This window comes from Anabrus simplex, chromosome 1 (genome assembly GCF_040414725.1).
Source record: "Anabrus simplex isolate iqAnaSimp1 chromosome 1, ASM4041472v1, whole genome shotgun sequence".
NCBI lineage: Eukaryota > Metazoa > Arthropoda > Insecta > Orthoptera > Tettigoniidae > Anabrus > Anabrus simplex.
Window position 1 is genome coordinate 201,659,690 of NC_090265.1, and position 15,030 is coordinate 201,674,719.

At 40.7% G+C, this 15,030-nt stretch overlaps 1 protein-coding gene across 2 annotated transcripts in view; it reads right to left on the reverse strand.

Moving 5' to 3' along the window:
• Positions 1 to 15,030, reverse strand: part of LOC136885606 (homeotic protein antennapedia) — a 488,085-nt gene that overhangs the window by 345,408 nt on the left and 127,647 nt on the right. The window contains exon 2 of one of the 2 annotated variants that reach the window (XM_067158282.2): positions 1,192 to 1,276. The exons of the other annotated variant lie outside the window; for it this stretch is intronic. The gene's annotated coding sequence lies outside the window, so the exon portion shown is untranslated. The remainder of the gene's footprint in view (positions 1 to 1,191; positions 1,277 to 15,030) is intronic. 2 annotated transcript variants of the gene reach the window in all.

Genomic DNA, 15,030 nt, shown 5'->3' on the forward strand with positions numbered 1-15,030 from the left:
AAGGACACCTTCCCGGAACGTATTTTAAAAATCTGTTTGTCTCAAACACACTTATATTTGAGAATAATGTAGAAGTATTTCAAAATTCTCAATAATATGTAAACTAATTTTAATAAAAATCAGGATATGTGGTAGAAACAAGAATGTTAGTTGAATAGCCGAGCTGAGTGGCTCAGACTGTCTGAACGCTGGCTTTTCGAGCCCAAGTTGGCAGGTTATATCTTGGTTTAATCCGCTGGCATGTGAAGGGACTCGTGGGATACGTCAGCTTCGTATTGGTTGATTTACAGCCATGTAAAAAATAATTTTGGCCCCGCGGAAAACTGTAAAAATAGTTAATAAGACTTCAGTGTATTCTGCCCGAAGGCAGGTCCGAACCTCGGCAGAGGTGTGCCTGAGCCGGAGTTTACGTGCGGTAGGGTGGCCAGTTCCTTTCCACTTCTCCATTCCCCTATCCTAGCCAACAGCGAATGGCAACCCATTCAGTGGAAGATGTTAGTCAAATTATCTAGTTCCTCAAGAACGATAAGGACTCCATTGTGGGGAATTCTGGGAGTGTGCCAGTAGCAAGGCAGTTAATAAGCTAGTAAGTTCATTCCGAACATATGGGAAACGGAGAAATTGTCACCTGCCTGGACCTCAGTTTTGACCCAACCCCATCAAAAAAAGGGAGATCTTACAGACGTCAACAAATTCAAAATGATCCTCTCCTCCAATGTACGTGGAAGGTCCTCTCTAAGGCCTTAGCAAACTGGAGAGTCACCTGCCAGAGAGGCTTCAGGAAGATCCAATCCTGTAGTAAGCAAGTCTTCAGCCTCCATACAGAACTAACGTACTCAAAGATTATACGCAGTACTGTGAAGGTCACCTTTGTTGATTTTAGGGAGGCCTACAACCCCGTCGACAGAAAAACCCTCAGTAACGTTCTTTAGGAGCTAGGACAAGACAACAAAATCCGCAAACTCATTATACAAACCCTGACTGACACGCACTCGTTACAGAGGCGAGATCCAGGAAAGCTTCGAGATCAAAACAGGAGTCAGACAAGGTGGCTGGACTTCCCCAGTTATTCTTCAAATGAGTCCTTGAAAATGTTAGGGAGAATGAAGCAACAAAACTGGTCAACTTGGGTTTCCAGAGTGCGTTTTATCTGGGTCACGAGAGAGAAAGGCTTATAGTGGAGTGCCTGACCTTTTCAGACGACATGGCACTGGTCGATGAATCTCTGTAAATAGTGAGGATCCATCTCAGATGATAGGCGGCCAAAACGAGACTCCTAGAAACACCAAAGAAAACGAAGAAAACTTCAACAAAATCAAAGAAACTAGCAGAGAGACATCACTAAAACAGAGCAATATGAAGCGTGTGGAGACATTTAACTCGGCGACTGAATTGAACCCAACTAGTTAGAAAAATAACTAAGCTCCCTAGGCCCGAAGCACCTTATATGAAATACCGCCATTTCCTTCAACATCAGTAACAGAAATTCGTATACATGTGATGGGCTACTTGTGCCCTTCTAGCCGAAAACATGTATTTCAGAATGAACACTGGGGTCTGCCTAGCCGAGGCAGTAAAGGCGAGCTCTGTGTACCCAAAAGAACAAGAGTTTGATTCCCTGCCAGAGAGTCGAAAAATTAGAAAGTACATTTTCACTTCTGGAGATGCACTTCACACTGGGCATATAAGATTCAGATTACATCAGAAATGAATACTGAAGTCATTCATAGGAGCAAAGGTGATCAGGTATAGAGATACCCTATTCTATTCCACATCTTCACTTCATAATTTGTACGGGAATGGTAGATGTTCTTTTTAAAGCATAAATAGAAAAGACTGACTTTATCGTCTTTTTTGAAGTGGATATAGGCCTATATTGTTTGGTAGATTAATCATTTTCTACCTTATATATGAACATAAAAAATTGGACTGAATGAAATCGTAGCCTTGATTTTTATATCAATGTCCTACACATTGTAAAATGCCTACAGGTTGTGAGAAAAAAGAAGAGTAGAGGAAGAACAAGAAGTTCATTCTTCCTGGTAATTTTACAGATAAATAGAGGGCATCCTCCGAACAATGAAACACAGGCAGTTCGCATGAAATTATACCTGTGCGAGTTAAATATGAGAAACGTCTCCATTCCTTTCTGAAGAACCACTTTATTAATTAAAAGTAGTGAATAAGCATCCTTGTAAATAGAACAGCAAACAATGGTTTGTAATTGAAGACTCAATGGCTACATGTAGACGTATAATAACAACAGCTTTCAAACACCTCACACTGAGAATTCCACGCTGCAACTAGATGGCATGGGAACTATGTAGTTTGAGACACTCGATGCTCTTGTTTCAACTGAAACTCATAAATGAAATCAACTATTACTGTTGCAAGCAATATCCATCAATATGCAATTAAACTCTATACACCGAAGTTACGACCGAGATAGTATGGTTTCCTCCTATTCTTTTTTTCCTTACATGCATCACTAAGATTATTACATACTTTGTTTATAAAATTTGCGCTAGGCTTCCAGACGAGATGTATCATGGCTATAACCTTCGCTATGTTATGTTTCTTAATAATAAAAATGAAGCCACTAATTACCTCGCATCCAACCCTTTTAAATATTGATAATTGATTTTATATTTTACTATCGAAGGCCGTTATAGCTGCATTCTAGTAGCATGGTATTTGATATAATAACAACTAACAACGGAAGAAACAGCAGTTTTGTTTCACATTCCCGTTTAGAGTACCTATACCGCAATTTAATTTCCATGTATTTAGGGAGAAACATCTGCAAGAAGTCGTTTGGAAAGACTAGCAGCATAAAGCAAAGCAAGTTCTGGAAAAATTCCTAGAAGATTACCAAATTCAAGTTACCCTGTCATGGTTAGTAGCCGATGAGCTCATATACAGTGGTGGTCAAAATAATAGAGCCACCTGGCAAAGGTTTAAAATAAAGTGCAAATTTATTACTAGACATGTTTGTACTATGATGGAAACAAAATTTTACGTTGTACAGGAACCATTACAACAGAGTCACATTGTACCACAGTCAGTTATATAGATAACACAACTGAAACTAATCAATAATATTCAAAATAATACCAGACCACAGGGTCAAAAAAATAGAGCCAATTGACACAAATATTTTGTACTTGATCTAAGTCTTATGAAATTTACAGGAACAGTCGTTTTTGCATAGGAGTGCATTAGTACTTCGTGGTGTAACCCTTATTTTTGAGGATTTACCTGCACCTCTTACCCATAGAGTCGACTAAACGCCTGCATTCGTCGCTGCTGATCGCATACCAGGCTCTCTGGATTTCTTCCCAAAGTTTATCTAAAGACGTAGCTTTTGAGCGGTCAATTCTCTTGTCTACGATCTCCCATAAGTTCTCGATGGATGATGCGTCAGGGGATTGAGGTGGCCACTCTAATACTTCGATATGGTGATATTGAAAAAACTGCCTTATGATCCTTGCAGTATGCTTTGGATCGTTATCGTGCTGAAATTTCCATTTCAACGGTATTTCCTCTTCAGCATAAAGCAGCATCACATTTGCTAAGATGTCGTTGTACATTTCTGCGTTCATTATGCCGTTGATACGGTGTATTGGACCAAGACCATACCATGAAAAACATCCCCATACCGTAACACTTCCGCCACCGTATTTCACAGTTTTTAAAGTGTACTTGGGATTAAATACCTGGTTTGGTGGGCGGCGCACATAGACTTTTCCGTCTGAGACAAACCTATTATACATTGATTCATCGGAACAAAGGATGTTCCTCCATCAAATATTGGGTCTGTGTTCATTTCTCCGGCGAAGGCCAACCATTTCCGAACATTAGCTTTTGAAACATGTACCTCCTGTCTCGCAATGCGCCCATTCAATTTTGCGGATCTCAGTCGTCTTTGAATCGTTGAAGTTGATGGTTGAACATCATTTTTGTCGCTAAACAAAATGGCTTTCAGTCGTGGTGGAGACAAAAATGGGTTTCTTTACTTCCCTAGTGATGAGTCTGTCTACGCGAGGAGTAGTTACACGAGGTCGCCCCCTGTTCCCCACCTGCGGCTTTGTTTGTTTAGCCATTCTAATGGCGTCCTGAACTCGTTTTCGCGAAACGTGTAAATCTTTGGCTATTTGATTCATGGATATCCCACTTTTGAACATCCGGAACATTACTATACGACCATCATCACTTGTATGCTCTGCTCTGCCCATCTAGAAGAATGTAAACAAAACCAAACGTCAGTTTACATACAAAATAATATTGAGTGGAGGTTTGTTGACAAATAATATCGCTAGCCCCCAAAACAACTGCAAAAAATCAATTTGAACGGGACTTCTGTAAAACGGCTCTATTATTTTGACCCATAAGATTCTTACCTTCATACATCTTTTCGAACGTCTAGCTCAAACGCTTCCTTTCGCACGACTACAGACAGCAGCGACGTCTTCCCTGATATTGTCTAAAAGGGACTGACAACACGGCACTCGTGGAGATATTGCGAACTAATAGATATCCTAGTTCTTAATCTCGTCCATAGTGGTGGCTCTATTATTTTGACCGCCACTGTATGTCAGAAAATCATCAGGATAAGGGTAGAAGGAACCAGTATTATCTAAACAGCGGCAGCAAAGGGGGTACCTTTCTGTTTGCTTGTGTTTCGGCTCATGTAGGATTGATCACCGAATTTGAAGCATCAAACATTGACAGAACATTCTTATTTACTGACATTTTATATGGCGTGGCTCAGGCTACGGCCCGTTAGCACCCTGTGCCACGTCAAAGTTGGTTACAGCTGCTCTTATACCGCAACATTTCGGTGTCTAAGCAGTTTCCGATCAAACGCGGAACGCTGGTTTGCCAGCAGCGATTAGACGAAGTACAAGCCATGAATGTACAGAAGAACTAGTTATCGAAGGACTCGGGAGAAGGTTTCACGTTAGATTATAAAGTGTGGTTTGCAAAAATCCGAAGAAATTGAGGCGGGTGATTCCACCCGATACCGAGATATAGAATGTGAAGTGCATAACTTAGCCGTTGGTTTCCTCACTGAACAAGGGAATGTTTCTGCAGGAGCACTTGTTACCATGTGTTACGCATTTCACGGTATCTGTAGCGTAAAAGTTCTGTCTGTGATATTTTAGGTGTGAAACACCTAGTAGTCGTGACATCACTAACGGATCGTTCGGCCCTCACAAGTACCAACTTCTTTCGGTTATGGTGGAGATGTTTACTGGTATCTGTATTTGTTTATCACTGTTCACACAAACATCTTGTAATATAATGCCAGCTATTTCACTTCACGAAACTACAAACCGCTGTGAATCAACTTCACTTAGATATCGACATAAATAATGACAGCCTTTCAAGCACGACAGTGACTATGCGTCATGTTAGCCTGCAGTGTGATAGCGAACACATATCAGCTTAAAGGTAGCGAACAGGACGTATTCTACTGGAAAGCAAAAAGACATTGGTAATAGCCTACTCATTACATTAGCCCAATTTATATAACCTGCTACAGGGTAGATGTTGATCTCTTTTATCAATCGTTATCCTATTCACTGTGCTCCTGACTTTTTCTCTTCTAAATCATAGCCTTATTTGACGCACCTACCTTGTTTTGCTTACCGCCAAAATACTTTAATGCCGTCTTCTGTAGTAAATCAACAAAATAACCTGTGGCTCAATAGTCCATTAAAAGCCTTGACCTGCGAAGACGACTGTTGCTCAGAATTGTGTTCTATAGATAATAGAGTGTCACTTGGTAAGCCTGGCAACATCCTAAAACGTATTTCTAGACTTTGGCGATTGAATTCACTAACTCTCAAATCAGGCAGCTCCTCAGTAACTCATGTGGTTGAGAGAACCCCATTCCACCTCTCAGTACAGAATTAAAAAATAGTAAGTGGTAGGCACTCTGATGGTACAATACTTCCCCCTGTGGGTGGGAGTGGTAGAATAATCCACGGTATCCCCTGCCTGTCGTAGAAGGTAACTAAAAGGTATCCCAGAGGATTTCATCCCGGGAGCGAGTGTTGGTGAACACAGTTCTCCCAGCTGAGTCTAGCACTATTTCCACTTACTTGTATCAGACTCTTCACCACCTTTCCTATTCAAACTCCCTTGGTCAACGCTTGTTCTTTTCCGACATCGATGGTAGGCCTATTAGGTTTCCGATGCCTAGATATTCTTTCATTTTCACATCTTCCGTTGCGAATTTTGCCCTCTGATTGGATTTAAGAGAGGTTGGTTGCCCAGTTTACTTCCTCTTAAAACACCGCCTTAAAACCCCTCTTAAGCAACCATCACCACCATCTTGCTTGATGCTTGTTGTTTTAAGGGGCCTAACATCGAAGGTCATCGGACCCGCCCATCACCACCATCACCACCACCGGTATAGTAGGGGTCGGCTAAGTTAACAATAGCCTGAAACTACAGTAGTAGAATTTAAGTTCGAATCCTCAGACTACGATGAAATCCTTAGTCGAACCTGTACAAGGATGGAGACGCTACATCTATTGTACATCACATATCTGAACAATTGTTTCACCTCTAGTATTTCGGTTAGTATTTTAGCCTTTACAGTCCAGTTTTGCTTTGGAGAACATAGTCTAACAAAATTTACAAAACATGTTCAAAAATGCCCATTTCAGTTGTCCGCACGCTCGTGAAGTCGAGAGTCCCTCTAGATAGCTGCAAGAATTCGTTCATATTGTATTTACAGTCTCGGAACACTCCCTAAAAGAAGACATTCCTAGTTGTTCATAATAAATTTCAACCTTTCTTGTACTGACAACGTTTGAACAGGCAGAGTTCCGCTACAATTAAGAACATGACTTTGTTTTTATATTTATCTAACATAACAAAAAAAGTGCTTTTGTCAAAGCGACACCCATACACGACAGGGTTCGCACATTATGCTTGAGGAGAACACAATTCTTTTTGAAAGAAAATCTTCTTTCCCGACGCTGATCAGAAAATCTTTATACTGCAAGCAATGAGGCTAAAAATTGACTGAGTCAATGAATGTAGTACTTCTCCAACCTTTCAAAAACGTTAAACATTGCTTTAGATTACAAATTTATAAAATGTATGGCATTCAAGTGGCAATAGGTCCCTGTCAGATGTTATGAGGATTAACCAATGAAGACAGAGGATTGGTTAAAGAGACACATAAATCTCAAACTGTCGATGGGGAGGGAGTATCTTAAAACTGGTAGAAAACAGTCACCACTAGTAGACACTGACAAATACACAACCCCTGTGGGTGGTGCAATCTGCTTTTGTCCTTCACGAAACTACCACAACAGCCATTTCTTGTTTTATGTTCCATGTTGATTCTTCGACAAAAACAGGATAGGGCTTTTGTTCAACTGTCTTTGAAGCACGTTTCTAAACGTGCAGAAAATAATGTTAGCTGTCAAACGAGTTCTGACCGTTTTAGGCACTGGTTTCACTGATACCTCAATGATACCACATTCTACTTTACATTACCTGAGTATGTATGATGAAAATAAAAACTTTTATTACATTCATAGAGAAAAATAGCTTTTGTGTGCGGTTTTATAACTCGCTGGAGATAGAAATGAGAAGAAACAATTGCAGTGAAATTTCTCCACCAAATATTCGAGCAAAATGTGGAGAACGAACCGGTTGCATAGTGTAATTGTCTACGTGCACTGTCTGATAGAATTTAGGAGTGCTTGCAATCTAAAGAGTCTGACTAACAAATTTCACCTTTTACAGAGAAGAATCCTGGCACTGTAGTGTCCATTAAAACTCGTAGTAACTTAGTTGATGGATGATTCAATGTATATTTACAATTTTTAAAGTCACTTCTGAGTGTGAGTTTTTGATCTTCTCTCCCGTATAGGATCCTGATCATGAAACTGGATCCAAATTCATGTCATAAACTGGAAACAAATTCACGCCAATCCAGCCGGAATCTAGAAATAATTGCCTCTTGTGCTAGAAAACCAATCTAATTCCACGTAACCTGGTAGTTGAATTATCTAATTAAGTCATGTTTTATTTTATAACTAGCAAAATGCACCCGTGCTTCGCCATGGTATTCTACCTTGTACACGTAGTTCTTCGTAAGCCACTGTGTACGCAGTGAGTAAGATTATAATAAAATGCACGTCTCTTAGCCCTATCCGAGAAACAAAACGGCTAGGACCCCATACGTTGTTTCTAATGTAAGGTACACGTTGGGGAAATTTTGGTTATAATGGCAGGCCACATTTCCTACTGCCATCCACAATCGAGTTCGGGAGTTCCTACAATAAGGGCAGGCTCATTTATCAACTTCCATTCACAATAGAGATGGAGAGTTTTCATTATAATGACAGGCCCCCTTTCCTAATGCCAGTCACATTCGAGTTGGAGAGATATGATTAAAATCGAGAAATGTTGCGCTATCTAATGTATAAAGAATCGAGATACGACAATAAGGCATAGGACCAAAGGTGAAGAGCTCTCCAATTTGAGCAGCGATGGTGTAATCTGCTTTGCGAAATGTCTTACCGTTTAGAAAGCAGTTACCACGAAATCACGGTCTGCATCGTCATTGAAATTGCCTCCATATTTCGATACTTTCCGAGGCCTAAAAGTAATACATTTTAACAGCCTCGAAATTTCCCTCAAAAGAAAGTGTCCAGTGACCAAGCAAAATTATATACATAACAAACGTTGTTTAATATGAAGCGACGTTTCACATATAACCTTAGTCCACGAATTTTACAGAAAATCAATAGCATAAGAGAATATGGAAGAAAATTTCTCTATAAACCCCCATTCTGTTCAGCGTTTTTTAAATCATATGCACATCTTAACCTTCCCCTGGATGAGTATACTCTATATATGAAGTTTGGTCGAGATCTGTCCAGCCGTATCGCCGCGATGGTGAAACAGACGGACAAACAGACACGAAAGCTCAAAACCACCGATCCGGTCCTGAGAACGAAATTTACAGGCAGCTGTCTATGGTTAACATGTCTGCTTCTCATCCGGAGTCCCCGCGTTCGATTCACGGTCAGGTTGGGGATTTTTACCTGGATCTGAGGGCTGGTTCGTGGTCCATTCAGCCTACGCGATTAGAATTCAGGAGCTATATGAAGGTGAGATATCGGCCCCGGTCTAGAAAGGCAAGAATAAGATCTAAGAAGATTCATCGCGCTGACCACGAGTTACCTCGTGATAGCCTATCTAGTCCTGTGGGCGAAGCAGTACTCGCTTGATAGACCAATAGCCATAACAACTCTAGCGCCATTGTTCTTTTTTTTTGTTTGTTTTTGCTACTTGCCTTACGTCGCACCGACACAGATAGGTCTTATAGCGACGATGGGACGGGAAAGGCCTAGGCATGAGAAGGAAGCGGCCGTGGCCTTAATTAAGGTACAGCCTCAGCATTTGCCTGGTGTGAAAATGGGAAACCACGGAAAACCATCTTCAGGGCTGCCGACAGTGGGGTTCGATCCCACTATCTCCCGGATGCGAGCTCACAGCTGCGCGCTCCTAACCGCACGTCCAACTCGCCCTGCTTATTTGTTTTTAGATTACTGGCAACTATCGAATTGCTCTGCCAGATACAGCACATGGAATGATTCCAGCAATAAAGATCTTCACTTGCCTCACTTAGTTAACTGATTTACGAGGAGTTGGCGTATAAATACGTTTATAAACAATTAGATAGACAGATTGACAAGTAAGTGTGCAGTATTCGTGCGAATTTATGAATACATTGCTACACAAACGCAAGTTTTCTGAACTCGACAGCACACTTAACATTCATAAATCCGTATCTAATTTAAGTACAGGCTGCAGCCCGCGATAAAACATTTATGTGTAGCAAACTTTTGCGAGTAGTAGTTTGATGACAAAATATATATAATGCTTTGTACCGTACAGATTGCGAAGTGTATACGTTGCTTATGAAATAGCGTACTTATCTCCTATATTCATTCATGTCTTTGTAGATATAATCATTATTCTCTATCTTCTGCTCAATTCATCTTCGCCTAAACTTCACAGGCTGTTCTCCTTTAGACGTCTTCCGAGTACTCAACCTATTTCCCCAAACATTTTACTCTCGAAATTGTGGAGATAGTATCAAATGCTTTCAAAAAAATATTCTAATGTCCAATTCTTTTGATAACTTTCCATCCTCCTCGACTCGTCGAAATTTAGTACCCTCCAGGTCAGTGTGTTCTTTTTTGTGCTTGTTTTTCGTCTGGTTCTAAGACTCAATGCCATCATGGAGTAATTATTCCTATTCTGTGTTTGACGTACCACGGAATAATCTCCTCTCGTGATTTCGTGGCTCGACGAAGAACCTCCTCGTGGGTGACACGGTCATCCCACGAGATCATCAGCATTCTGCAGTAATCGACATTTCAAAAGTCTACAGTCCATTAATTGACGAAGCTTCTAATCTCCATCCTTCGACACCGTAATGCAGCACCGGTAACGTATTACTGTATATTTCACAACAAGCCAACAAGTTTCGAATGAGGAGTCACGATTGCACACACAATATTTCAATTTTAAAAACACGCTTCTCAAAAACCAAGATCTACAATATTGTTACTGTTTGGAAATGTATGGCATCGAATGTTGAGTGGTAACAATGGACACCAAAATACAATTTCATACCATAGAAATGCGCATGCTCCGTTGTATCAGGAGTGTTTCTTTGTTTGACCACGTCGATGACAACATCCGAAATCAATTTTAGTATGTCATCAATGTCGGATGCGCTGGTATGGCCATGTTCTCAGAAAGGCACCTATTTCCGTAGGCAAACCTACCTACCCACAGGACGTCAACGGTAAGCGACCACGTGGACGGCCGAATCAAATATGGGTGGTCGTAGTCAGCAAGGGTATATGATCTTTATCGGTATCGTCGCTGAGGACATAGTAGATTGGACGAAATGGAGATCAAAGAAACGGAGAGCGAACCCTGTACCAGCAGGAAATTTCTACGATGAAGAAGACTTCTTACAATGCCCGTTCTGGGTTTCGTTTCCACATCCGGATCCCATTCTTGCGTTAACCTTTTCTTTACGCTTTATCTACATCAGTACAGTATATCACCGCAAATTTTCTCAATGTCCAACGTTCATCTCCATCGAGCAGTGTACTCTACACAAGTCACTTTACGAAAGTTTTCCTGATCTTTATTCTGATGTGCTTACTGGCCAAATATTTTTCCACCGAGCTCGATAGCTGCAGTCGCTAAGTGCGGCCAGTATCCAGTATTCGGGAGATAGGGCCTAGTAGGTTCGAACCCCACTGTCGGCAGCCCTGAAAATGGTTTTCCGTGGTTTCCCATCTTCACACCAGGCAAATGCTGGGGCTGTACCTTAATTAAGGCCACGGTCGCTTCCTTCCCACTCCTAGCCAATCGCTGTCCCATCGTCGCCATAAGACCTATCTGTGTTGGTGCGACGTAAAGCAACTAACAAAAAAATATATATTTTTCCTCGACATAAATATTGGTTTGCCTTGGCTACTTTTCTCTTCAAATTCATGAAATATCTATTAGTGTGTAATCGTATTTGTGGTATTGCAAACTAGTTTTGCCCGATTCATTCTGATTCCATCAGCCTTTATAACGATCTTGACTTTCCTAATCATCTTCCATACAATCACTACCTCCTCCTAAGTCCTCAGCGCTGGGCGGGGCATTACGATGACTCGTGTGAAACTCTAATTTGGTCGTTCCACGTCTGATGATCTAGCGTCATTTCGGTAGCCTTATGCGGAGATATCCCTAAGAGAGAAAACACCTTGCTCATCCACTGAGCTGGATGTACACAACCCCCACCCCTTCCGAATCTCTTGCCATCAACCTTGTCCTCTACCACAATCTTCTTGATGGTGCCAATTTTCCTAGCGATTGTGTCCGAAGTATCAAAAGTGGCCTGTCCGATCCACTGAAGGAGGTATATCTGAATGCCCAACTCTTCCAATTCAGACACATTGGTTCGATGTTCTGTCCCAAAGATACGAGGATACGCCTGAATCTCATAGCTCCCAGTTTTCTTCCTATTTTCATGTTCACTTTCAACTTCCATTGTTTTAAGTGTCAGATGTCACTTGTAACATTTAGTTCATTACATTTTCTGGACATAGATCAATGCTGTCCGAAAACCTTATACAGTGCATCGTTTCACCGTTGGATTACATACCTTATGTTCTTCCTTACCAAAAAAATATAAGGCAAATAAAGAAGAGAAATATCTAATCAAACTTAGAACATATTAACAAATAATACTGTATTTTGAACGAATCTTACGTTCGTTCAATTGTCCAAATTATTCTCTGGTCACAAAAACCCCCAACACCCCACGGCACTTAACGCCCTTGAAAGGGCCTTGGCCTGCCCAGCGACCGATGCTCAGACCGAAGGCATTCTCTGGTCACAGCTATAGTTTTTGCTTTTTACGAGCAATCACACATTCATAATGTAATAGAACAGTTTAAGAGAAAGTTTTCCCGACATATTTCCTGCTGTGTACGGAATTGTTAGTGGATGTAGAAGGAAAGCTGTTATTGTGTTTAAGAAACTGCAATGGATAGTATACGATCAGCATGATATAGCTCAGCATTTATGCTGAGAATATATAGAAATATAATAACATCTCATGGTTAGAAATTAAACTATGACTTTGTTACGATCAAGAGTTTAAATGTAATACTAATAAAATACGGAGGACTTTTGTATCACAGGTACACAGAAACATTCAATCTAACTTCCTAATCTATGGGATTATTCAGTACGTGAAGAGCTTATTAGCTTGCCGATACATAGCCATAATTCTTCCAATGTCTATAACGATCGCAATTGGCGAAGTTTTCATAAACCAATTTTTATTCATCATTAACAGGGTTGGAGATTTATTGCATGTGCATTTTAGTCGGTGACAATATTCTGGAGTGGGTCTCCCTGGGCAGCAGAGCGGGACGTGGTCGTGGTGGGGGGTTCAATGGATTACTACTGAACCGGATTTATTAATCGGCGCTGTCTGATCGAAATAAGTCAACCATTTGCTATAGCCAGCTCTCCATTGGTTTAGGTATGCTTACGTATTCATTGAGGAGGTCAGCATCTTCAGAAAATAAACGACTGCCCGTAATACACTCTCTTATCTACACATGAACCTGTTTTCACATTCACGATCGTGGTAAACATGTAGGCTCCTAGGGCCAGAATGACGCATCCCCTCTACTCCTCTTTTGTGGTTCTAAAGTTCGTAAAGAAATCACGTGAAAACTCATAGGCCATATATTATTTAATTCCTTGAGGAGGCTCGGTACACCCAGGTTACCGATTATCCTATGTTTCGTATAATCCAACCCGCAGAGACGATAAACAATTACAGTTGACTGGTATCAATTGCTAATTAGTTATCAGTTGTCACTAAGTTTCGGGTGTTTATTACCGAATAATTTACAAAAATACATATCTCTAAAGTAGGAAACATCATCTATAGTGGCAAATTATGACCGAGCATATTTCCCTATTTCTTGAGGATAAGCGTAACCAGTAGTATGTTAGGAATATTAGTCACTGATCATAGTAGCTTACACATCCGAAATAGGACTCTATAATCTTAAATTAGGCTCTCATAAACCAAATTTAGAAATTGGTAAACCACAATGGACGTCATAATCGAAATAAGAACAAAATTTACACCCATACAAACCATCTCGCCTTTCATCTAAGGAACATTATCACTGAATAATTTTAAAGCTTAGTTAAAACTAACAAAGATAAACTCATTTCAGTGTCCCAAGTCATATCTAAACAATGTCAAGACACCGCGATTTGACAATGGGCTGTCATCAATGTGTGAAATGTCATTGTTGTCAACTTCACTTAACAGTATATTCAGTTTGCTCTTTCCATCGCACATTTCTTTTTTTTTTTTTGTTTTTTTGCTATTGGCTTTACGTCGCACCGACACAGATATGTCTTATGGCGACGATGGGACAGGAAAGAGGTGGGAGTTGGAAGGAAGCGGCCGTGGCCTTAATTAAGGTACAGCCCCAGCATTTGCCTGGTGTGAAAATGGGAAACCACGGAAAACCATCTTCAGGGCTGCCGACAGTGGGGTTCGAACCCACTATCTCCCGAATACTGGATACTGGCCGCATTTAAGCGACTTCAGCTATCGAGCTCGGTACCGCACATTTCTAATGCTTGATATAAACACAGCTGAAATTCGACATAGGCCTATGATCAAAGGCAAGATCTGCGGAGGGTATAAGCCAGTTATCTCTGGTGTCACTGGAACAAACTTGTTTGTTTTCTGTTTTGGTCAGAGCCTTGAATGTTTCCGGCTCCTCGATCCAATAGCCAGTGCAGTGGGCTTCGGAGCACATTACCCGGGTTCGACCGTGTCTGGTTAATTTCTCAAGTTCGAGAGCTTCGTGATTGTTTTCATCCTCTTATTCATCTCCCTTTACACACTATAATTACCTTAGAAATAGCGTAAATACATCCCTCTGTACAGGATTTTTGAGGAGTAGAAGAAGTGTTTATTCGGCACTCTATGCCCTACGTTGTCGGATTGCAAAATAATCTGATAACGTAAATGGTGTTTACTCCATATCATTCATTAATATTCGACCACAGATATCCAAAAATGTAACTTTCTCTGTCATCTGACAATGCGCCAACATTGCCTCACAGGCAACTTACATGGGTCAAATCGAAATACCTGGAAACGGTAGCTGTGACCGTACGAATGTTGACATAATTAACTACGACTATAAAAATCAGACACATCAATCTGACGTGTCTGGGAACAAGAACCTGTGGTTATTAATGGTTTAAGGGGCAAAGATATGATTATCAGACCCGATATGAGCAGTGATCAGAGTAATATTTATATCCCAAATACATTAGCTTCAAGGCCATAAGGTGTATCTAGCTCTCACTCAGCACACCAGTTTATCAACTGGGTCTGGACACAGAGATATTTATTGAAACTGCATT